We start from the raw sequence: 24,673 nt of genomic DNA on the forward strand, positions 1-24,673 counted from the left end.
TAGTAAATAATGTATCATCCACAAAGATTTGTGCCAACATAATCTTCTTATCTAGTCCTTGTTTGATGTATAATTTGTTGCTATCATTAGTTCTTTGAAAACCAATCTTTATGAGATACTTGCGCAATCTCTCATACCATGCTCTAGGGGCTTGTTTGAGACCATACAAAGCTTTGTGTAGTTTGTAAACCATGTCCATTTTTCTAGGATAAAAAAAACCTTCTTGTTGCTCAATGTAGACTTCCTCTTCTAAGATTCCATTTAGGAATGTTGATTTCACATCCACCTAATACACTTTCAATCATTTTTGTGTTTCATATGCAATGAGTGTTCTAGCACATTAAATTCTTACAAAAGGAGTAAAAGTTTCTCCATATTCAATACCTTCCTCTTGAGCATAGACCTTGCAAAGTAGCCTTGCTTTGTTTCTTGAAACTTCTCCATTCTCATTCAACTTATTTTTGTATACCCATTTTGGGCTAATTACATTCTTATCCTTGGGTCTAGGAACAAGAGTGCAAGTCATATTCTTTTCAATTCATAGCTTTAATCCAACTTTCTTTCCCTATTTCATCTTTTACAGATCTAGCTTCAAATTTAGTAAGCAAACATGTATGCTTTAACTTGTTTCTTGACATTGTACCAACTGACTAGTCTCCAATTATTTTCTTGGGTGGATGATGCCTTCTAAAATATCTAGCAAGTCTAGGCTCCTTCTTTCTAAAACCACTAGTTTCACCATGATCTTTTGTTTGATGCCTGGGTCCCACTATCTATGACTCGAGTCCATTAGACTATGTCTTGGTTTCCTCTTGTTGAAACTTGGACCCTTCTGATGACTCAGGTTGCACTTGTTGTAACTTGGGTTGAACTAGAAATTTTGGGGACTTGGGTGGTGAAGGTTGTTAATTCCCAATCACTTGAATATCAAGAATAGTATCAAGCTCATAGCAAATAAAGTTTATGTTGTCTTTAGGTTTTTTATTGCTTACTTTCTGCATCATAGAGGAGTTATCCTCCAGCTTCTTCCCATAATCTTGCAATCTTTTCTCTAGGTTCTTCTCTCTTTTATCCATGTTCTGCATCAGAGATTGCATCATCTCTTTGATTTCATCTACCACATTTGAAGATGTGGAAGCTTGAGGGACTAGAGTAAGGGATTGTGATGTAGAAGTTGTAGGAAGGGGAGCAATTGCTGGTTGATGATTTCGAACATTAGGAAAGAAGGGCATAGTAGGCCTTGGAGCTAGTTTACCTCCTTATATTAGGATGTTCTCTAATTTTATTGCTATGTCATAAGCATTAGGAAAGGTATCTCCTCCCATAGTTTGGATTGTACTGGCAATATCACTGTTAAAAGCTCTAAGGTAATGCAAGAAGGCATTACCAGGGGTAGGCTTCACTGAAGTAGGTATTCTATCCCATGTCTTTTGAAATCTATAGTTGAAATTAGTCATACATTCATGGGGGGGCCCTTTTTATAGTAGTCAACTGCTCTAAAAGTGACAAATTGTTACTTTTATCCTCAAAATGTTTGCACAATCCTACTCCTAATCCATCCCAATCTATTATAGAACCATCAACTAAACCTCTATACCATAGTAGTGCTTTTCCTTTCAAGGATGAGGCTAGGAGTCTAACTGCAACATCATCTTCTATAATACTATGGATATTGCATACATTTGCAACCTCTTGAATGTGTTCTGAGGGAGAGATAGAAGTTTCACTAGTAAACTCTGGTATACTTTTGAGGGCAGCTACTGGTATGTCATGTCTTTGGGCTAATAAAAGAGGGCTCCCACAATTAAAGGTGGTAAAAGTATAAACTCTAGGAAACGTCATATGACAAGTGATCTATTGATATGTATTGATGGTAGTCTAGGCTGAGATCTAATAGTAGGAGGAGTAGAGAGAGATCTTTTAGGTGTATTTGTTACTATTGCACTCCTAACTAGTGATAAAGATATTCTAGTCTTTCTTCTTATAGGGTTTGAAAATGAAAGCTCTTGATACTAAAACTTACCTCTAGAAGATGCCCTTGTTTCAGCTCTGGGCATGAATCAGTTCAACTTTGGTCTAAAACTAGATTTTTTTTTTGAAGCTCAGAGTCACCAAGTACTTTGAAGAATGAGCCTCTTGAAGGCTTAAACACCAAAGCCAGTACTATCTCTCCGGTATTGATCTTGAAACCTTCCCTTTTGACACCAATAGGCTTAAAATTTTCTGAAAAAATGTCCCACCGGGCATGCCAAAAACTATTGTCACTTAGGTTTGCACCCTTGTCCAAAGCCTATGCATGAGGAAAACCTAGTGAAACATGGAAACAACCTCCAAGCTATGGGACTTGAACTATGAGGTTGAGTCTCTAGAGAAGGCCGACTTCCTCTTACAATCAGGATGCACCTAACTACTCTTGGAGAGGAAAAGGGAGAAGGAGAGCATGAAAGAAAATCTACCTAATCTAATCTAAAGTGGTGATGCACCAAAATAGAGTGTTCAGAACAAACTCTGCCCATATATGCACTATTGAACCAGAATGAAACTGAGGATATACACATTCAGACTTGCTTTAATCTAACAATCACATGCAAATTAGAAGACCAAGATGAATGACACAAGAAAAGAGAAATTCACTTATATTAGCATTTGTAGGCCAAGGAGATACAATCATGCAAATCATAGATCTCTACAAAACACCAGTAAGAGGCAAAAAATTCTTGCACTTTCATACCAATGGCTGAAAGAGATAAGGCAAAAAATCATGTAGTTCAGAGGCACATGGGAATTTACACTGAGAATCTGTAGAGTAGTAACAAAGAAAAATAGAGAAAGCTCAACCCTACAAAATTCATAAAATTTTGCCTTTATAGCTCAGGCATAACTGAGATGTCCTCCAACTGTAATTACTTCGTAACAACCTGCCATAAGTCCTGCAGAGAACAATCATGGAGAAAATCTAATCTGAATTTAGCTTTTTGGTACCATGAAATATGATCTTTAACTAAAAATAGGGCCTTGGAAAGATAGAGGCAGCGCTAAAACTATGCTTTGACCAAGTAGATAGATTAGATTCGGGTGGTAGAGTGTCTCTGCATGCTTTATATTCACTTCTGGTGGTTGGAATCAATCATAAGATCGAATGCATGTAAAACCTTGATTTCTTATCATTTTTTGGTGTATGAATCAAAAAAGTTAGTGATTCAGCCGAACACTGCAAGCAAAACAAGCCACGTGGACCAATCAATTCATTTCTCTTTACCACCCACAAGGTCTTCCCGAGGTTGACCAATCTTTCTTTACTAACTGCACCACCTTGCAACCCTGACCACGATAGTCACATTAACTGCCAGTCGCTAATCGTTACTACCTCCACCGGACCCACTAGGACACATGTCACTGAGGTGCTATGTCGCTATGTATATCCTCCGAGCAATTTTCCATAGTGAGATAGCACCCACCGTGGATCCAGATTGAACTGACGATCGTGAAAACTCATTTTATTATTGCACTATCTCCTTAAAACCTCTGGGCCCACGAAACACTTGGCAACTACTTGGCACAACCTGGCATCCTCATCTTGGTGAGACCTAGCCCCACTAATCCATGTGGCACAATGGCACTATGTCGCTATGGGTAATATCCTCGTAGGTTTCCATAGCAAGATAGCAGCCATCGTTGATCCAGATTGATCTAACGATTGTGAAGACTTGCCATATTGTTGTGCTTTGCCCTTAAAACTCTTGGGCCCACAAAACACATCAACACACTTGGCATTCGACTCGACCCAATCTAGTACCATCCCTGTGGTTTCATAACACTTGGCCCCACCCTGTCACACATCACCAAGGTGCTATGTCACTATGGGTAACATCCTCGCAGCTTCCCATAGTGAGATAGCACCCACCATTGATTTTCTAAGATATGGCGGTGAGTAAGATGGATCTGACCTATCAGTATACCAACCAATAGAAACTAGCCACGTGCCAACATGTCTAACAAATTCTTGTTTGCAGCCTGCCAAGTGAAGTAGGACCCACATTCTACATAGTCATACTTTAGCCAATGAAAAAATTGACCAACTGACAACGTGTCTGAAAAATTTCATCACTAATATCCGACAGGGCATACTTGGGACCCACCTTTCTTCTGATGTTGCAGCAGTATCACTTTTCGTCTGGGTGATATATCGCTAACGATGAGGAACACAGATTTTTTGATAGCGCCATAGCGCCTGCCATGGATCTAGCAAAACTTGACGTCAGAGAAACCACAAGGAAAGGGAGGACCCACCTAACACATGGTCAAAAGGCATTATGTCACTATGGTAAAACAATGTGCAACTTCCAATAGTGAGATAGCACCAACCATAGATATCTCTTGATCTGATGATCATGAACTTGCAAGCTCGCAAAAACACTTAAAATGCGCAAGGAAAGAAATATTATAAGGTTAGCATAAGGTATTTTGTGCCCTTTTGAATACTTGAATATTTAAAACTTGTGAACATTACTACATTGAATTCAAATGTGGTGATTTTGGTAGGAAGGCAAAAATGACCAAAAAATTTGGCGACTCAGAGGGGACGCAAGCCAGCTATGTGTAGGCCAATGACCTCATGCATCCATTGGGCTATAGAGTCAAAAGATGTGGATCTCATGCATACTGTGAAACCCTAACCCTACCTCTGAGAGGAAAACCTTGAAACCCTTGTCTCTGCAATTGGAACCAGAGACCAAAACCTCCTTCTACAACCTTCAAAACTTCAAGAAAACTAGCTATCTCATGGAGAAAATCTTGTGCTTGTGCACTTCCCAGAAAAGCAGGGAACAAACTGGAAAAAAAACTAAGCTAACTATGTACATGGAATCTCAAACCCTCAGAAACATGGCCTGATATATATCCCATTGACTAGGATGGGAAAAATTTTGCCACTAGGCCTGCTTAACTAAAAAGCATTGGCCTGTTTGCAACTGATAATCAGATAGGGGCCACTCCATAGTGCATCAAACTTTGAGTGTCTTCCTGATTTTGCCCTATCTACATCCCATTTCAAAACCAAATCTCCCTCTTGGAAGATTCTGACCCTAGCCTTCCTGTCAAAACTCTTTTTTACCTGTTGCTAGTGTGCCTCTAGGGTCTGCATGGCTTTACTTCTCTTCTCTTCAAGCTCCATCAGCTTTGCCATTCTTATTGTCATGGCATCATCTTCAATCAACTCCAACTGATGAGCTAGCTCTAGGGATGGGAACTCCAATGAAATTGGAAGCCTTGCTTCTCTGCCATAGACTAACACAAATGGTGCAGTCTTTAGTTTTTTATGCAAACACCTCTGGTTATCTTTTATTGTCCTTTTCATGATCCTAATCAAGTTCTTGTTGGAGGAATCAGCCAAACCATTACCCTGGGGGTAATGATTTGAGGATGTGCTCAAATAGATATTATGGTCCACTGCTCATGCACAAATCTGAGCTCCAACAAAAGACTTTGCATTATCTAAAATAATGGTTGAAGGGGCACCAAATGTGGTCACAATTCCATCAAGGAACTCAACAACTAAAGATTCAGTGGCATCCTTCAATGCAACTACCTCTATCCATCTGGTGAAGTAATCTGTAGGAGCTAAAATCCATTTGTGACCTAAATTAGAAGGAGGATTGATAGGGCCCATGAAATCCAATTCCCATTGAGCAAAAGGCTGGTCCACCTGAATAGGATGAAGGGGAAGAGCTACAAGTCTTTGTTTTCTTGAGAAGAAGGCACATTTTTCACACTTCCTTACATACCTATGACAGTCATGGAACAAGGATGGCCAAAAGTAACCAGCCCTCATGATCTTCATTGTAGTTTTTCTAGCTGAGAAGTGACCACCATCAGGACCATCATGAAGCTCTTTGATCATTCTTTCAGCCTGGTCTGTATCAAGGCATCTTAATAGGGCTCCATTAAAATCTTTTCTAAAAAGGATACCATCAACTATGACATAAGGAATTGACTGTAGCCTATACTATCTCCTTTTAGTTCTATCTAATCCTTGAGGGTATCCATTGCCTAATAAGAAATTCATCATATCATCCATCCAACTCCTTGGGTCGTTATTTCTTACCTCTTGTTGCTCTGTTAGTATCATAGCAGCTTCCTCATCAAGTTCTTGAGATGATAACATCTATTTACACAACCCCATCCCTCTTAACAACTTGGTAATTTGAATGTCAATATCATATTCCATCACTTTAGTAATCCAGCCAGCTCTTTTCTCACTAATATCTTTTCTCAAAAGAAAATCCTTCACACTGGCATGGGGTACTAACAAATGAATCTTATTATGAGACAGGAGGTGTCTAAATTTCTTTAAAGCTCTGATGGCTACAAGGGCTTGCTTCTCTACATAGTTGTATTTATCTTCATATTCTTTAAGCCCTTCACTAAAGAAAGCTATGGGCTACTCTTCATTCTTGTCATTTGTTTGAGTCAAGATAGCAGAGATACTTGACTCACCACCTAAGGTATAAAGAATGAAATCCTTCTCAAAGTTTGGATTAATGAGAGTAGGGGCCAAGGCTATGGCTGTCTTGATTTCTTCAAAACTTTCCTTCCCTTCCTTGGTCCATGCAAAGACCATACCTTTCTTGAGCATAGATGTAAGAGGTTTCACCATGGTAGCAAGATTAGGAAAAAATCTTCTCTTAAAATTTATCCTACCTAAGAAACTTTGCAGCCCTTTCTTGTGTTTAGGAAGAGAAAGAGAAAGTATTGCTTTTTTTCTCTCTAGATCAATGGTTAAGTAGTCTTTAGATACAACGTGTCCTAATAATTTTCCTTGATTGGTAGCAAAGACACACTTACTTGAGTTAAGAGACACCCCAAACTCTCTGCATCTTAGGAATACCTATCTTAGATGATCAAAATGATCTTCTATATCCTTTGAATACATAGTGATATCATCAAGGTAAACTAAGACAAACTTGTCAATCAAACTTTTGAAGGCCATCTCTATTGCCTTCTAAAATGTAGCATCTGCATTGGTTAGCCCAAATGGCATCTTACAATAAGAATAGGTACCCCATTTAGTGGTAAATGCAGTCTTGTACCTATCAGACTCTTTAACTAGCACTTGATTGTAGCCAGAAAATCCATCAAGAAATGAAAATCTATTTGAACCACTGACCTTGGACAAAATATACTCCATAGAAGGGAGAGGATGGTCATCTTTAAGGGAAGCTTGGTTAAGGTCCCTAAAGTCCACACACAATCTAATTTTTCATTCTTCTTCCTAACAGGGACAAGGTTTGCTACCCATGATGAGTGTTTGATGGGAAAAATTATATTGGCCTCAATCAACTTGGATAGCTCTTTTCTCATTAGGGTTTCAATCTTGGGATTCACTGGCCTCTTCTTTTGTCTTACTAGTTTTACATCATTAATTAAATCTATGGTATGCTGAAACAACCTTGGTTCAAAGCCCTTTAAGTCATCATATGTCCAAGAAAATACATCATTAAATTCTTGACATAGATGAATAAAATTTTCTTGTTCAATTTCAGAACATACCTTCCCTGTGTTTAAGGACCTTCCATCGGCAATCGTGACTAGAGTGTAGTCATCCTCATTAGTAGCTAGGTTCATGGCCCTGCCTCTTGCTTGATCATCAAGATTAAAAACACTCTCTAAGGTAATGAGACCCTTAGGCAATTTTTTAGACCTGAGATGAATGATCTAATCACCATACTGATCCTGCAGTCTTGACTAATTTCTCCTTGAGAATTTTTCCTCATTCTGCAAGAAGCTCACAATTTGCTCATCAGACTCAAACACTTGCTAATGGATGTTGTTATCAGAGATGGAAGGCCTTAATACCACTCTGATTTGTTGCTTCTTCTCCTCCTCAAGATTCTTTGGTACATCATAAGATGCACCTATTGCTGCAAGTCTATTAGCATATCTATTTTCCTTTCTAGGGATGCTTTGAATATTAAATGCATTGAAACCTTCAAGAAAATCCCATACCCTATGTTTATAAGACTTGAGCAAACCATTCTTGGTGGTATTTTGATTTCTCACTTGATTAACCACCAACTCACTATATCCATACACCCTTAAGGCTTGGATTCCTCTTTTTTGAGCAAGTGGGAGACCTTGAATCAAGGATTCATACTCAGCTACATTATTAGTGTAACTAAATTGGATCCTAAAGGAGAAATAGTACCTTACTTGTGCAGGAGAAATCAACATCACACCAGCCCCTGATCCAATCTTATTTCTTGAGCCATCAAAGTACATACTCCATATCCCACTTATATCTTCTTTAGTCTCCACAAGATTGGGAACTAGAGCATCCTTTTCTAATATACAATATGTACTGAGACCTATCTCAAGGTTTTCTGAAATAGGGTCAAATTGATACGCATTAGCCCATTCATCTAAGAAAAAATTAGATATCTCTGCTAGGAAAGTGGCGGGCTCATTCACTATGTCATTCTCATCCATCTCTAGGATAGGGCAATTCATGATGATGGAATTAGGGGTGTAAGATTCAGTATGATGGAGGGCTTGAGGCTTTGCTCTGATTGAAGCATTGGCTCCATATCTCATCTTGAAAGACATATATGACCAATTAGAAGATATCAAACCACCTATTTGGGCAGTAAAGTCTCTTGACAGATAGATGGCAAAATATGGCTTGACCTCAGCAACAGAGATATCTTAGGTTACAGTACAACCACAGCATGCATGAAAGGCCATCTCCACATTCCTAAGGATCCCTACAGTTTTGACAGTACTACCATCCAATTGTAATATGTCCCTAACAATGGGCTCATATTTCATTCCCAAAGCATCATCAACACACCTAGGCATCACTGAACTACTAGCCCTTGAATCAATCATGCAATTATGGACTAGTTTGCCCCCTATAATTAGAGAAACATAGAATGGATGAGGTCTAACCTTTTTACTTGTTTCTACCTCCCTTGATGGTTGTACTAGGCTTGTGGCACTTTTCACACTTCGCATCTGACTCGACCTAATCTAGTACCATCCCTGTGGTTTCATAACACTCGACCCCACCCTGCCACGTGTCGTCGAGGTGCTATGTTGCTATGGATAACATCCTCATAGCTTCCCATAGCGAGATAGCGCCCACTATTGATTTATCAAGATCTGGCGATGGGCAAGATGGATCTGACCTATCAGTATACCAACCAATAGAAATTGGCTACGTGCCAACCTGTCTAACAAATCCTCATTTGCGACCCACCAAATGAAGCAAAACCCACATTCTACATAGTCGTACTTTGGCCAACAAAAAAATTGACCAACTGCCAACGTGTTTGATAAATTTCATCACTAATATCTGATGGGGCATACTTGGGACCCACCTTTCTTCTAATGTTGCCGTAGTATCACTTTTCGTCTGGGTGCTATGTCGCTAATGGCAAGGAACACAAATTTTTTGATAGCGCCATAGCGCCCGCCGTGGATCTAGCAAAAATCAGCACTGGAGAAACCACAAGGAAAGGGAGGACCCACTTGACATAGCCAAAAGGTGCTATGTCGCTATGGCAAAACAACATGCAACTTCCCATAGCGAGATAGTGCCAACTGTAGATATCTCTTGATCTGACGATCATGAACTTGCGAGCCTGTAGAAACACTTAAAATGCATAGGGAAAGAAATATTATAAGGTTAGCATAAGGTATTTTGTGCCCTTTTGAATACTTGAATATCTAAACTTGTGAACGTTACTATGTTGAATTCAAATGTGGTGATTCTAGCGGGAAGGCAAAAATGACCAACAATTGTTTTATTTAATAGGGCTTCCTCAAATTTATTTAGGTCTTCAGGAGGACTCAAGTAGGAAGATCGTATCTCCTTTATTTTCTTCACTATTAAGACTAACTGTTTAAGGAGACATATTGGTTCTTTATCTAAGGATGGTAGTATATACAAGCTAGCTCCCTCATCTAATCTTATTTCTTGTCCTCATGAACAGTTTGTGGATGATATTTCTCTGATGGGTATTTCTTCTATTAGGAAAGATATAAGTTTTAAAGGGGCCCTTAATCTCCATACTATTTCCTTTGGTCAGCTAGTGAACTAGGAAAAAGTATATGTTTTCTTTATCAACACTCCAACTCATAGACAAGTTATAATTTCCTATATTATGGGTTGTGCTTTGGATTCCTTTTCGAGAACCTATTTGGGTTTTTCTTTGGGAGTCAAGCCCTTGGATAACTTTTAGGTTTCTTTAGTAGACAAATTTAATGCTAAGTTGGCTAGATGGAAAGATAATATTCTTAGCCAGGTTCGTAAGGTGAATTTTCTAAAGACTCACCTCAGATTTTACCTATCTATTCTCTTAGCCTTTTCACAACTCTAGCCAAATTTTGTGATGCTCTTGAAAGGATTAAGGAGAAATTATTATGGATAGGTAAAACCTTTACTGGCTTGGGATATTTTGTGTAGACCTAAGTGCAAAGGTGGCTTAGGAATTAGGTCGATTAAGATTTTAAATAAAGCCATTTTGGATAAGTAGGATTGAGAGTGTTTGATGATAATAAGAAGTGGAGTATTATTTTGAAACAAAAGTATGTCTATAACTCTCCCTCCATTTAGGATTTTATATCCATTTCTACTATTGCAAATGCTTCATCAATATGGAGTGAAGTTCAGGATGTAAAGAACATCGTTGATCTAGGTAGAAGATGGAAATTGGGTGATGGTAGAATTGTGAATTTCTAGGAGGATTGTTGGTTGTTGGATGTTCCACTAAAAGTTGTCTATTATAATCAAGGGATTATAGGACAGTGTAAAAAAAATTATGGTATTTTGGTTAGAGATAATTGGAGGAATGAAATTTGTGTGAATCTAACTATATTGGATCAAGGGATGGATATGATTCAAAGATCTCTTAATTCAATCTGTGTTCAAGATAATTTTAATGATTCTCTTATTTGGGCTCTCCATCCTAGTGAGAATTTTAAAGTTTCCTCTATCTTTTAGGCTAAAGCGAATGCTACTTCCCCTCCTTGGGTGAAATCCTAGACTAGAGATTTGATCCCTAAAATTGCGATATTACTTTCAATTTCTATGCAAAGAAAGATCCTCACTATTGTTAGAGTGGGTTTTTTGTTGTACCAAAATAACGATCTATCAATGCCCAATACCACCACTCAACTTATAGTACACATGAGGTGGTTAAGCCCTTGTCATGAATCTTAGGGGGAGCACTAAAAAAAATTCTTACAATCTCCCCCTCAATGTTACCTGAGGGTCTAAGGATTGGAACCTATGACCAAGCTCTGATACTAATTTTTAGAGTGGGGTTTCTATTGCACCAAAGTATTGATATATCAATGTTTGATACAACCACTCAACTTAAAGTACATAGGAGGTAGTTAAGCCCTTGGTATGAATCTTGAAGGGAGTGTTGATCAAGTTTCTAAGAATTGTTGACAATTTATCTAGGTTATACTATTTGATGTTCTCATTTATGAAAACATATCAGCTATATAAAGTAGGTAGATCACAAAGATGAAGTATTGGCATGTATACCTAGAAAATTGTCTAATTATCATATGGTTTATTCAATAGAATAGATAGATTTTAGGTTGGTGATCTTTAGAGCCTTATCATGGACACATGTGAAGTTAGGTACACATACTTGACAACATAATGATTATATATGCAAGTGCCCAAGTCAATATAGACAATATGGACAAAGTTATGGATACATTACTAGTTGCAATAGTATTTAGGTAGAATGGGCATAATAGAGAAATGGGTATTTTGGGTTAAGGAACTATTTTGTTTACAAAATATTTACTAAACTAATTAGGGACACCATCCTAGTTTTTTACCCTAAGTTAGAGAAAGATAATTTTGTATTTTGTAAAGTGTATAAAGACATGAAGTCTGATTAGGTAGTAATTTGTAAATTAGCAAGGTATGAAAGAACATTTGCAAATGCAAAGTTTTGTGAAGTGTGTATGTATTATGTGATATGAAAAATATAATATATGATTAGAGGAATGAAAATTTTATGAAAAAAAATGTAGTATCAGATATTGAAGATATCAACAGAAGTGTAAAGAAGTTTTTGAATCTATCTCTTTTTATTAAAGGAATCACATTGTATAATGCATGTTTGGGTAGTGGGATCATCTTGCATACATTTTTGTATTTGTATATACAAACTTCAAACAAGGTTGAGGCTTCAAACAAGGCCTAGTACTCTAACAAGAACTAAGACACAATAAGGATGTAATAGAATCTTAATATGGTCAATATCTTTAACAAGATACTTTTGATTAGTGGATCATTTTGTGGGTACCAATCCCCACCGAGGTTTTCCCTTGACCAAGGTTTCCCTAGTTAACAAAATATGGTGATATGAGATCTCTTATTGCATGGTTATGTTTACCATTCAACATAGTTAGTTTTATTTCATATGAAAGTTATAAGATTGTTAATAATATCTAGTTTTGGGATAAAGTTTGTAAAATACTAGTTCAACCCCCCCCCCCCCCCCCGCCACCACTCTCAGTATTTCCTATTTCTAAGAGGATTGTTGGTTGTTGGATATTCCACTAGAATTTTTTTATTATAATCAAGGGATTACAGCATAGGGTAGAAAAAATTATGTTATTTTCATTAGAGACTACTGGAAGAATAGAAGTTGGGTGAATCTAACTATGATGGATTAAGGGTTGGATATGATTCAAAGATCTCTTAATTTAGTCTGTATTTGAGATGATTTCAATGATTATCTTATTTGGGCTCTCCATCCTAGTGAGAAGTTTAAAGTTCCCTCTATATTAAAGGCTAAATTTGATGATACTTCCCCTCCTTGGGTAAAATCCTGGACCAGAGGTTTGATCCCTAAAATTGATATTTTCTTTTGGATTTCTATGCAAAACAAGATCCTCATTATTGATAACTTGAATAAAATGGGATTCCATATGATTAATTAGTGTTTCCTTTACAAAATGTATAATTATTCTATGGATCATTTGTTTCTTCATTTCAATTATAGTCACGATGTGTGAAAATTTGTCCCTAAATATTGATCTTTTTCTTGGGTTTAGGTTGAGAATATAATAGATTTTTTTCATGCTAGAAATACCCTATTAAAATCCTAGAAGCTAAAGTGGTGTGGAAATTCTCTCTTCCTCACCTATGTTGGGGACTCTACAAAGAGAGAACAATAGACTTCTTAGAAATATTGAGACCCCACCTTGGGTGGTTGGTAGGAAAATCTTAAGCGTTATTAAAGAGAACTTTTAGGGTAAACTTTACGAAACTACCCTCCAAAAGGAGATATAAAAATATTGGCGAATCTTACATTATTTTGAAAAATAAAATAATTTCTATTATTTAATTGGAAAACCTTACATTGTTTAAGTATTTTTAGAACTATATTCTATAAAAATGTGGTGATTTTAACTATTTTTAAGAACTAAATTATTAGCCAACATTTTCTAAATTTAGCCAATTGGCGATTATTAGCCACAAAAAATACCCTTATCTTCTTTTCTTATACATGATCTACTAAAACCTTCAATATTAATAGTCTTTCCATCTCCAATCATTATTAAAAACCCTCTTCTAAAAGGGATGATGTTGTTTGGATCTCTCCTTCTAATGGGTGGATTAAAGCCAACTTTGATGGGGCTACTAAAGGCAACCCTAGTAAAGCTAGTTGTGGAGGAGCTCTTAAAGATTGTAATGGAATGATGATTGGTGTTGTGGTGGTTCCTTTAGGTATCATATCTAGCCATCTAGATGAAGCCTCTCATGGTCTCTATAGAATGAAGCTAGAAACTAAAGTTGGGTGCACTAATTTATGGTTGGAAGAGGACTCTCTTATTATAGCTAACATTTTGAATAATAAAAATACAGCTTTATGGACTACCAAGTCTATTATTTTTTAAATTAAGAATTTAACCTAAAGGAAATCTTAGTGTAATCTATTAGTGCAAAATACTTATTCATCTACAAGACATATTTGGTCCATCAACACTATGACCAAGCCACTATTAAGGTAGAACTACATAGTGTAGAAGTGTATACAAGTTAAGTATGTGCTAAGGAAGACATAGTTGTTGAGCATATCAATAGTCATTAAGAAATTCAATTGTTTCTAAGCTATCTAGAGAGAAACACATCATATAAGTCAAGTGTTATATGAGCTGATTTGTTTAGAGGATTAAATTAGTGTTTACTAAGCATTGTTCTTTCCAAGGAATGACATGAAGAACCAAGCATAGCTGAGCATTAGGAAGCTAGAAGTGTCGAGTTATATAGTTTGAGTATATAAGTTTGGAATGGTATAAAATCTTCAGTAAACCATTTTGTCGAGATGAATCGAGTTTATAAGTTTGAAGAGTTAACCAAGGAGGTAATCAAACCCATGATTATGCATCATTAATCCATATGTAGTGTGATGAACCAATCCAAAAAATGGAAAGGTCAAGGAGAAAAAAGGATGAATTTGGATCATTGATTATGATCTAGAATCTTCATTAGATGGCTATAAAAGAAGGGTTTCAACCAAGAAATAGTTGTTGTGAGCTGATGGTATGTGTGTATGTGAAACTAGAGGAGAATCAACAAGTTGTAAAGTAAGGTAATCAAACAATGTAGTTAGGAGATATTATAGATCAGTCGTAAAGAGGTACATGGTATTATGATACATGATTAAGGTTAAGGTTGAGACATATGGTGAATTGAATTTAAGAATTATTTAAGTTTGAAGTGGTAAAAAATTTGAAGATCTTGCTTCAACACCGCCTCCCCCACCCCCCCACCCCTCCCCCTTCTCAGCATCTTACTTTCCCATTAGATTTCCAAAATTAAGAATATTTTGAAAAAGTTTTTAAAATGTTTTTATTTCCCACACCTTTAGGGAACCCAATAAAGTAACAGATTGGCTTGCCAACAAGGTTGTTAGCTTTAACAAAATGACAATGTGGATGGATGGTATGTGCTCACACTTGAACCTAGATGTGATTATTGATTATGAAAAGTCTGATTCTATCATTAGGAGGATATTGTAGTCATTTTTTAATAGCTATTATGTGCATTGGTAATAATGCAATAAATTTGTTAACTTGGACGGTGTGTTATTTCATTATTACCACTTTTATCTTGCATATATTATGGATCTTTTCAAGGATTTTTGCATTCAACATAATTTATAAATTCTTCTTTTACTTTTTTGGGTTGGCACTTATGCTATTTCTTTAGTCTTCATTGTCAATATTTTAAGACTCTGTAGAAGAATTTAAGTTTGGGGGGTGAGCTAAAGAAGAAAGAGATAGATAATTGTAGCTTTTGGAAGGAGAAGATGTCAATTAGTGAGTAGTTAAACAAAAGAAATGTTACCTATTACTTGGAGAGACTTCATGGCTTCAAACCATGTAGTACAGATAAATTTCTCAAGAGTTAGAATGTGGATAAAGTCTCTCTCTATGGGATCACAATGACTACTAATGTGGATTTTATAGCTAAAATAACTTGTTTACCAAAGAGTAGAATTGATTTCTTTAAGGAGAAGAAAAATTCATAGGCCTCTCTAAAGAAATTTCCCAAAACTAAAGAGGAAGAAAAGAAGTTTGTGAAGGTGGAGGGCTTCTTCAAACTTGACCAAATAGTGGATATTTGGTAGGATGTTATATCCTGTATGAGGGATTATTTCATCTTGGATGACTTCTTCTCAAGGATATATAGTTATCACTTTATGTTTCTCAATCATTTTTTCTATAAAAATAGGATTTCCTTTCCTTTATATTTGTTGAAATCCCTATTGTAGAGTCTTAATGCTCACTACAAGAAAGATGGTAGACCTATCTTGCATGAAGGTCTCATACTTATTATTGATAAGTACTATAAGGATCATACTCTAGTGGTATATGTGAATATGGTGAAGGGAAAAAGAAATATTGAGGATAACTCTTTGGAGGCTAGTCTTGGAAGAAGGGAATGAAGGGGATACATCCAAGGAAGAGTAAAAGGTTCCCTTTAGTATAAAGACTGATTTTGGGGATAATTTGGATGATGAGGTAGAGGAGAAGAGGACCTCTCATGGTGATCATGTGTCGGTAATCCTACAGTAATTGGTTGTTGTGATTCTAAGAATGGTGGCTACTCTGTGAGCATGGAGGGTATTTCTCTTAAGAATAGCTAGAAGAAAATAATGAGCTCAAGGAAATTTTTTGCTACTTATGAGGAAATTATGATTGGGAACTCCAATTCTAGGATGAACCAAGATAAAAAGTAGTAAGAATCTTGACAATATTGTAGAAGAAAGAAAGAATAGAGGTAATAGTAATTCTTATGTGTCTTATTTGGTTAAAGATAATGTGGTTATTACTTCTACCCCTATTGCTGAGGAAAGGGATAAGACCATGGCCCATAATGAGATGAAGGATAGCAGTCCAATTTATGGTTGTGTTAGCCAGTCTTCTTGGGGGTCACTTGAGGATAAGGTTTGTGTTCTTGAAAATGAGAATAAGGAAGTTTCAATAGAAGAAAAGAATAAAATTAACAAGGATACTCCTAGGGTTGATCCTATCCATTCTCCCAACCTATTAATGTTCTTGAAGTTGAAGTAGATAATGAGGCTAAGAAGAATAATGGCTATGACCATAATGGGCGAAGAATACAATGTTTAAGGAAATTGATAACCGTGTTGAGGAGGAATTAGAGGGAAGGCTTAAATTTCTCAATAAATCCAAAATGAAAGTAGAAAACTCTCTTGCTTTGGATAGCTAGATTTATTGAAGTTGATGAAAGATCAACCCTGTAGCTCTCAAGAATCACCTGCATGCAAACACGTATCACAAAATAACAGAAGAAAAAGCTACCGGGGCTAGAATTTAGAGATCCATAGATGAGACATTCTTGATGAGAAAAAAGAGAAAATGTTATTAATCAAAATTGAATTAATAAATTACAAAGAGATCAATCCTTATAAAAGGAGATCAAAACCCTAACAAGTAACTAACCTAGGTTGCATGATAATAATTAATAAAAAAATTAATTATTATATGCCCAAACTTTAGCTTAAGTAAACTAGAGATAATAAGTGACTTAATAATTAAATAAATATGATTTAATTAATAATAAAATACTTTATTACTCTAACACCCCCTTTAAGATAAACTTAGGGAGTAGCTAAAAACCTAGAAACTACTACTGAAAAAAGAATTGGATCCCGACAACAAGGCCTGATGAGGTACCCAAGCATAACCAAATCTCTGAAAAGAGGAGAAATAGAGAAAATCACATGGGAAAAACCCTACTCCAAAAAGAGATGGAAATAATGTTCCAAAACATAGGAACAAAAGGACAATCATGAAGAACACCATTGAAGCATGAAGCTGAAAACATTGCCAAACTAGTGATATGAAGAACCTCTACTCTATAGAACATGCCTAGGTAGAGAAGACTAAGTCTGAAAAGTTAATCAATTGAAGATGGAAGGTGCCTTCATGGCCTCCAAAAATAGGAATAAAAGAATGTCTATATGGTAAATGACCCATCTCACCAAAATACATAGGTTTCTAACCACGACAATCGCACAATACATAGGATCAAATATTGAATACATAGCTCGCTCAATCAAACCAAAAAAGAAATAGAACCAACATAACCCCCCTATAATGTTAAGAGGTAAAACATGAACACTGAAACTGAATGCAATATCTCCTACAGAAAGAAGAACTAGGAACATTGAGAGTGCAAAAGAAGTACAAACACCTACAATGGCACGTGTTATTGACACATCATAAGGCTAATGTCATGGAAGGAACACTCACTTGAAAAAGGAAGATGGAAAATATGGCCAACATGAAACCATCCAAGGCAATTTATAATATAGTGTGACTACAAAAAATACAAAGATGCGCAAGATCCTAAAATGCAATAGAGTGACAATTTATCTAAGTGCATTTGCAAAAATACTACAAAAGGATATCAACAAAGATCAAAAGAGATATTATGATGATACAAGAGATAGTAAAAACCATTAAAAAACATCTAAAGCAACAAAATCAATCTTTAGACTTGAAACAACCAAGATATGCACTAGAATGCCAAAAAGAAAAACATTGAATGGGATGTGCCTCGAGAAAAATTTGGAAAATAGAATGTCTCAAGATATGTCTCCTAGAGTGAAAAATAGAACCTATAACTTTGACTTCATAAAATAGAAACCAAACAGCATCAAAAGTTCAAATAAATTGTACCATCATGATAGGCTCAGAATTAGCTTTTCGATAATGTCTTGTTTGCAAAAAATGGAGTCTGGATGAGCAAGTTAAGGCCAAAAAACCACATGTAGGTCAAAAAAGAGCTAGAAGGGAAAAATTACCACCTTCAAATTCATGCCAAAAAGTCTTAGGAAGCATGCCCATCAATACCAGAAATCACCTCAAGAATCATGCCAAAACTGCATTAATTTCTATACCAAAGTGCCTTGATTTATGTGCAAAAAATCTTGATTTGTGTCCAAAAAATCTTAAAGTGCGCACAATAAATCTTAGTTTTTGTGCCAAAAATCTTATTTTGTGTTCCAAAAATCTTGATTTGCGTACCCAAAATCTTGATTTATGCACCAAAGAATCTTGATTTACGTGCCAAAAATCTTGATTGATATGCTAAAAACCTCAATTTCTATGCCAAAAATCTCAATTTGCATGTCAACAAATCTCAATTTTTGTGCAAAATAATCTCAATTTTTTTCAAAAAAATCTCGATATTTGTGCCAAAAATAATAAAATTGCCACCTCGGATACATGCCCAATCTGGGAGCAATATATTTTTGCCTCAAATTCCAACTTTGCCCAAATTGACCAAATTTTATATGAAAATAGGGATTTTTGAGTGTTCTAAGCTCAACAATGAGGTTTGTTTGGGCTCAAAGTGTAGTGAAAAAGGTGACACTCCCAAATCCACTACAAAAAAACTCTAAAAAATGAAACCCTCTTAAGGAAAAAAATACAAATCTGAAAGCCAAGCCAAATTTCTCATAAATAGAATAGGGGGCATGAAGATCTAGAACTCTGATACCATTTTGAAGTTGATAAAAGATCAACCCCATAGCTCCCAAGAATCACTTGCATGCAAATACGTATCACAGAAAGAGAGAAGCAAAAGCTATGGAGACTAGAATTCAAAGATCCACAAATGAGACAATCTTGATGAGTAAAAAGAGAAATTTCTATTAATCAAAAGTAAATTCATAAATTACAAAGAGATCAATCCTTATAAATAGAGATCAAAACCCTAACAAGTAACTAACCTAGGTTGCATGATAATAATTAATAAAAGAATTAATTATTATATGCCCAAAGTTTAGCTTAATTAAACTAGAGATAATAAGTGACTTATGTTGGAATTACAAGTAGGAAAGTAAACTTCTAAGGGGGGTTGGGGGGGTAGGGTGTGGTGAATCAACAGTTAAAACATGAATCCATAAAACTTTCACCACATATCCATCTCATACATTCAATTGAGAAATTGAAATAACATGTAAAGCACATACATCTAAAGCATGTAAACATATAAGCAATCACACGTTTGACACCAAATATGATTACCTAGAAACCCTCCAAGTGAGAAGCTAAAATTGGGGTTGGAAGGACACCAACAAATCTTCACTACTGCAGTTGTAAAGTGTATCAAATTAAGGTTACAATGGTTGGCCATAACTATGATCTACTCTATGAAATGCCTGCCCTATTAAAGGCTTACAAATATTGTTAAGTTCCACCTTGTTAGAGGATTTGAACACCCTATTAGAAGTGTGCCTAATTAAAGGACTTCTAATCATCCACTTGGAATGTCACCCTGTTAAAGGATTTACTTCAGCATGCTAGGACTACTCTATTAAGATATTTTACCAAAATCACCTATTAGGATGTTTTAGCATAGATCTTGTGATTGGCTCTAGTTGCCTGATTAAGGATCAAATTCATATGACGTTCTTCTTGATCCTTCTAATCTAATATAATAATGTTGTATCCTCTATCATTTGTTCTTCTCAAACTGATTCTGCAATTCACTCTCTATATCTTCTAAGTCTCTATGAATGCTTTGTTTTCCCATGCAAACTTCTCCTTCAATCTTGCACATTCATCATCATTTTGAAGTTCAGGATTTTTCTCTTCCTTAATAATACTAGGAGACTTAGGGTCATGTATGAATCTATGGCTGAGATTCATCCATACTATCACTTAATCCTTCCTTTTATTTGATTGGCTACATGCAAATACATAGGGATTCTGCAAATAGATTTTTCCTTATCTCTAAAGAATCAAAATTCATCCTTAGATCAGCTCAAAAATATTTTAAATATGTGTTTGTGACTTTATAAACAAATATGTCAATTCTGTGTCACTCGGCAAATGAAGTGACTGGTGCTCGACATATACTACAATTCTATTTCTGACTCAACTCCTGAACTACTTGACATCTTATGTTTCCTTGGCATCGTCTATCTGCTCGACACATAAGTGACTTGGCACTCATTGTAACTCGACATGGTCTAACATTCATATGGTGTATTCAGCATATATTACTAGTTGGGCATGAACTAAGTAAATTACTTAAGTGTGTTGACACTCACTTGTCAAAACCAATATGAGATCAACAATCTCCCCCTTTAACATGAGTTTCAAAAACACTTGAGTATCCATAATCAATCTAATCTTCTTGAGTATATCATAACCATGACTCAGCTTATATCCAAAACTTCACATTTTCAAATTTTACAATAACCTATATACCTCAAAATGTGTAACTCCCCTTGAGTTGGTATATCTATTTTGTATCCAAAAATCTATGATCCATCTAAGTAGATTTGTCTCTTATGATACTCTTTCATCTAATACTCTTTTCATAGCTGATTTTTCTTCTTTACTCTCTTTGTTGTCTCCCCCATACTTCGATACTCCCCCTTTGTACTTACTCCCCCTTTTTGACACTTATATCAAATGGGTTGTACACTATACATGTATAGTGTGTTTGTCCAGAAATGATTGATGGGCCACTATTATGATCTTTAGAGATGCATCCTAGTTATCACATGCAACATCTAGTGACTTGACTTGAATAGAAAACTTAGCAGCAAGGTGGACTAGATCGTCTAGTGTAGAAAGATAGGGATCCTTCTTTAACAAGGTTTTTTCTTAACCTAGTTCCTTGTGCAATATCCCCATATGAGGAGTGAGGGACACCTGGATAAATGTCAATTTGGCTCTTAGATTAGCCTTTTCTATTGTTAATATAGCTAATTGACTTTGTATGTGAAGTAATCACTGAAAATGTTTCTCACTCTGAGCTCAAAACTTAGGTAACAAAGTACCTGATATGCTCAATTTTTTCTCCAACCTCTAAATATTTGTTTGGTCTCTTGGGTGAAGAGTGTAGGATTACACAATTTTGTGTACAATGAGAAAATATTCTCAAGTATCATCTTCACATCCTCAACCTTGGTTGTGAATGCAACTTGAGACAATGCTATCTCACTAGATATCTTTGCATTAACTTTCCCTTGAAATTTTCTTTCAAACCATTCCATTTAAGTTTTGCATTAATGTCTAGGTCTTCATTATTAACTTTCTCCAAAATATCTGATGATTGCTCCAATAGTGGTTTGGTTTCTTCTGGAGTAAGCAAGCTAAATGCATCTAAGAATATGTCTTTGATTTCTTGTAATGCTTGCTTCTATTTATACTCCTTCCTAAGCATTTCTTGGTGCTTCTTCTTTTCCAATGCTTGTTGCAAAATGTTAATTTGCTCAATTTTCATAGTGTCATAGTCAAAATTTGGAATCACTATGTCTTCATCTAAAGTAACATCATCATAATGAATTACCTTGTCAACTTTAGATGAGTTAGGGCCTAGCACTGAGATTTTCAGGGGTGTTGCTTTCATGCTTAGTTTTTGAAGAAAGTTTGTAGGAGTGCCAAATGTTGGTAAAGTTACCATGCTTGTATAGCTTCCTGCTCCTTTACCTTTAGTGTTTGTTCTCCTTCTTCAGATTTTTCTTGATTAATGACAATGACAGGAATTGCACCTTATGTCTATGCTACAAGTATAGATGCATCAATCTATCATATTTGTTCTATTATAGTCTCTTTTTATTCTTCTGCAGTCTACCTCTACTCCACAATATCAACTTTCACTAATGTGTCAACCTTAGTAGATGAGTCTACTGATGTTTGCATTAAAGGTTGCATATGAGTAACTGAAGGGATGGCAGAAGGTGGTTCTTGTGGATTCACCTTATCCCTTGTGGAATTAGTTACTACCTTCTAAATTTCATCAACACTAACCAATACTAGATTTTCACATAATTTAGCTTGCAATGTAGATTGGTCAAGGATCTTCTTTAGGTCTTTTGTACTTAAGGGGTTGATGTTCTGAGCTGAATTATCAGAAACATCCTTAATAGTTATAGTTTTTGCAGGTATGCTTGTGTCATATGGAGGGCTCATGCTCAGCATTTGTGTGTCTTGCACACTTTGTTCTTCCTGCTACTCTTCAGTTGTAGCTATCTCATCTATCACCTTTTCTATCTCCTCAACAGTAATATCATCTTTTCCTTTTACTATCTCATCTTCCTTTTCTTCCTCCTCCTCATCATTGTTTCTTCCCTTAAGGGGATTCTCCTCTCCTTGTTTTACTGTTGTTAATCCATAGATCACTTTCCATATTTGAGTGGATTTCTTCACAACATCTTCAATATTTTTCTAGAGTATGCGAAATGCCTTATATTTAGGTGCAAATCTGCTACCATACTTCTTATTTTCTTTAACAATTTGACCTTTGGTCAATTCTAGCATTACCTGGACTAGTGTTGATTCCCTTATTTGTTTCTCTAGGTTTAGGCAATAATGCCACTTATTTTCAACAATAGTATACAAATCCTTTGGCATTGTATTATCTAATTCAAGTTGAGTATTCTTGAACTTAGAAATCATTGCATAAATTGATTCCTCAATCAGATTTTTCTCTTCTCTATCAACTTTTCCAAAATCAATATTCTTCAACCCAATCATATCTGCATTATCCTTAACATTATCACAAATATTTTCAAGATCAGATTTAGATGCATAACTTACCACTCTAAAATGACTTGTATCTTCAGATTATGTCCTATCATCATTTTTTTTTGGTTGTGCAACATATTTCCTTCTCTACTTCTTCTGCACTTGCCCCTTTTGTTCTATAGCCTTTTTCTTCTCTTTGGCTTTCTCCTTGGTCTTTTGTGTGATGACTTGTGTGCTTGCTCTAGTGGTTGGTGTTGTAGGCTTTACTAGACTGAGCTTGGCAACTTTCTTTGCCTTGGTTACAAGCTATGCCTTAGCCTTCCTCTTCTTTTTCTTGGCCTATGATGGTGCTTCATTAGCTTCTCCTCCCTTGGCACCTTCTTCTTCTTCTTGGTCCTCACCCATGCCTTAGGTTAAAGCTAGAGGACCTTGTGCTTGTACCTCTCCTTCCTCTTCATTCAGTTTGTTGAAACTTCTAGCAAATTCCTTTTCTTTCTTTAGGTCATTCTGCAATTGTTCATTCTGCAACTTCAATGTGGTAATCTCAATGTCCTTGACATTCAGTTTATAGTTGGCATTCATCATTTGACTTAGAGTATCTAGTTGCATGTTGGAAATCCTAGTTAATTCTAATGATGTCTCTTCCAATATGTGAGACAGAACTCTTTTTTCTTCCATAGCTTTCTTCTTTTGTTTAGTTACCTTACATAGAATTATGGCATGTGATTCTTGCTCTAACTTGAGATTTCTAATTTCCTCACTTGGATCTTGTTCTTTGCCATCAGATATGCCACTATTACATCATACTCACTTGAGTCTCCATCTGCAAATAGCTTAGTAGTGTCGATCTCTTTGTATTGTGTGTCATTCTCAACAATAGAAATTTCCTTCCTTCTCTTCAAAGAACTCTTTAAAGTTTCTCTTGCATCATTCAACTACTAAAGAATGAGATGTATTTAAATCTCCTAGTTCTCAATAGTTTTCCCTAGCTTGTAGACTTTCATTTCAAGATCTTTCCTCAAAGTTGTAAAGCTTCTCTTTTAGATAACTATGTTGTAATACCAATTGTTTGAATTACAAGTAGGAAAGTAAACTTCTAGGGGGGGGGGGGGGTATGGTGGGGTGAATTAGCAGTTAAAACATGAACCCATAAAAATTTCACCACACATCCATCTCATACATTCAATTGAGAAATTGAAATAACATGTAAAGCACATACATCTAAAGCATGTAAACATATAAGCAATCACACATTTGACACCAGATATGATTACCTAGAAACCCTCCAAGTGAGAAGGTAAATTTTGGGTGGGAATGACACCCACAAATCTTCACTACTGCAATTGTAAATTGTATCCAATTAAGGTTACAATGGTTTGAACATAAACTATGATCTACCCTGTGAAAGGCCTTCCCTGTTAAAGGCTTACAAAGACTGTTAAGTCCCACCTTGTTAGAGGATTTGAACACCCTATTAGAAGTGTGCCTGGTTAAAGGACTTCTAATCATCCACTTGGAATGTCACCCTATTAAAGGATTTACTTCAGCCTGTTAGGACTACTTTGTTGAGAAATTTTTCCAAAATCACCTGTTAGGATGTTTCAGCATAGATCTTGTG

The sequence above is a fragment of the Cupressus sempervirens genome, chromosome 4, assembly GCF_028749045.1.
Source record: "Cupressus sempervirens isolate cs-2001-9-10 chromosome 4, ASM2874904v1, whole genome shotgun sequence".
Lineage (NCBI taxonomy): Eukaryota > Viridiplantae > Streptophyta > Pinopsida > Cupressales > Cupressaceae > Cupressus > Cupressus sempervirens.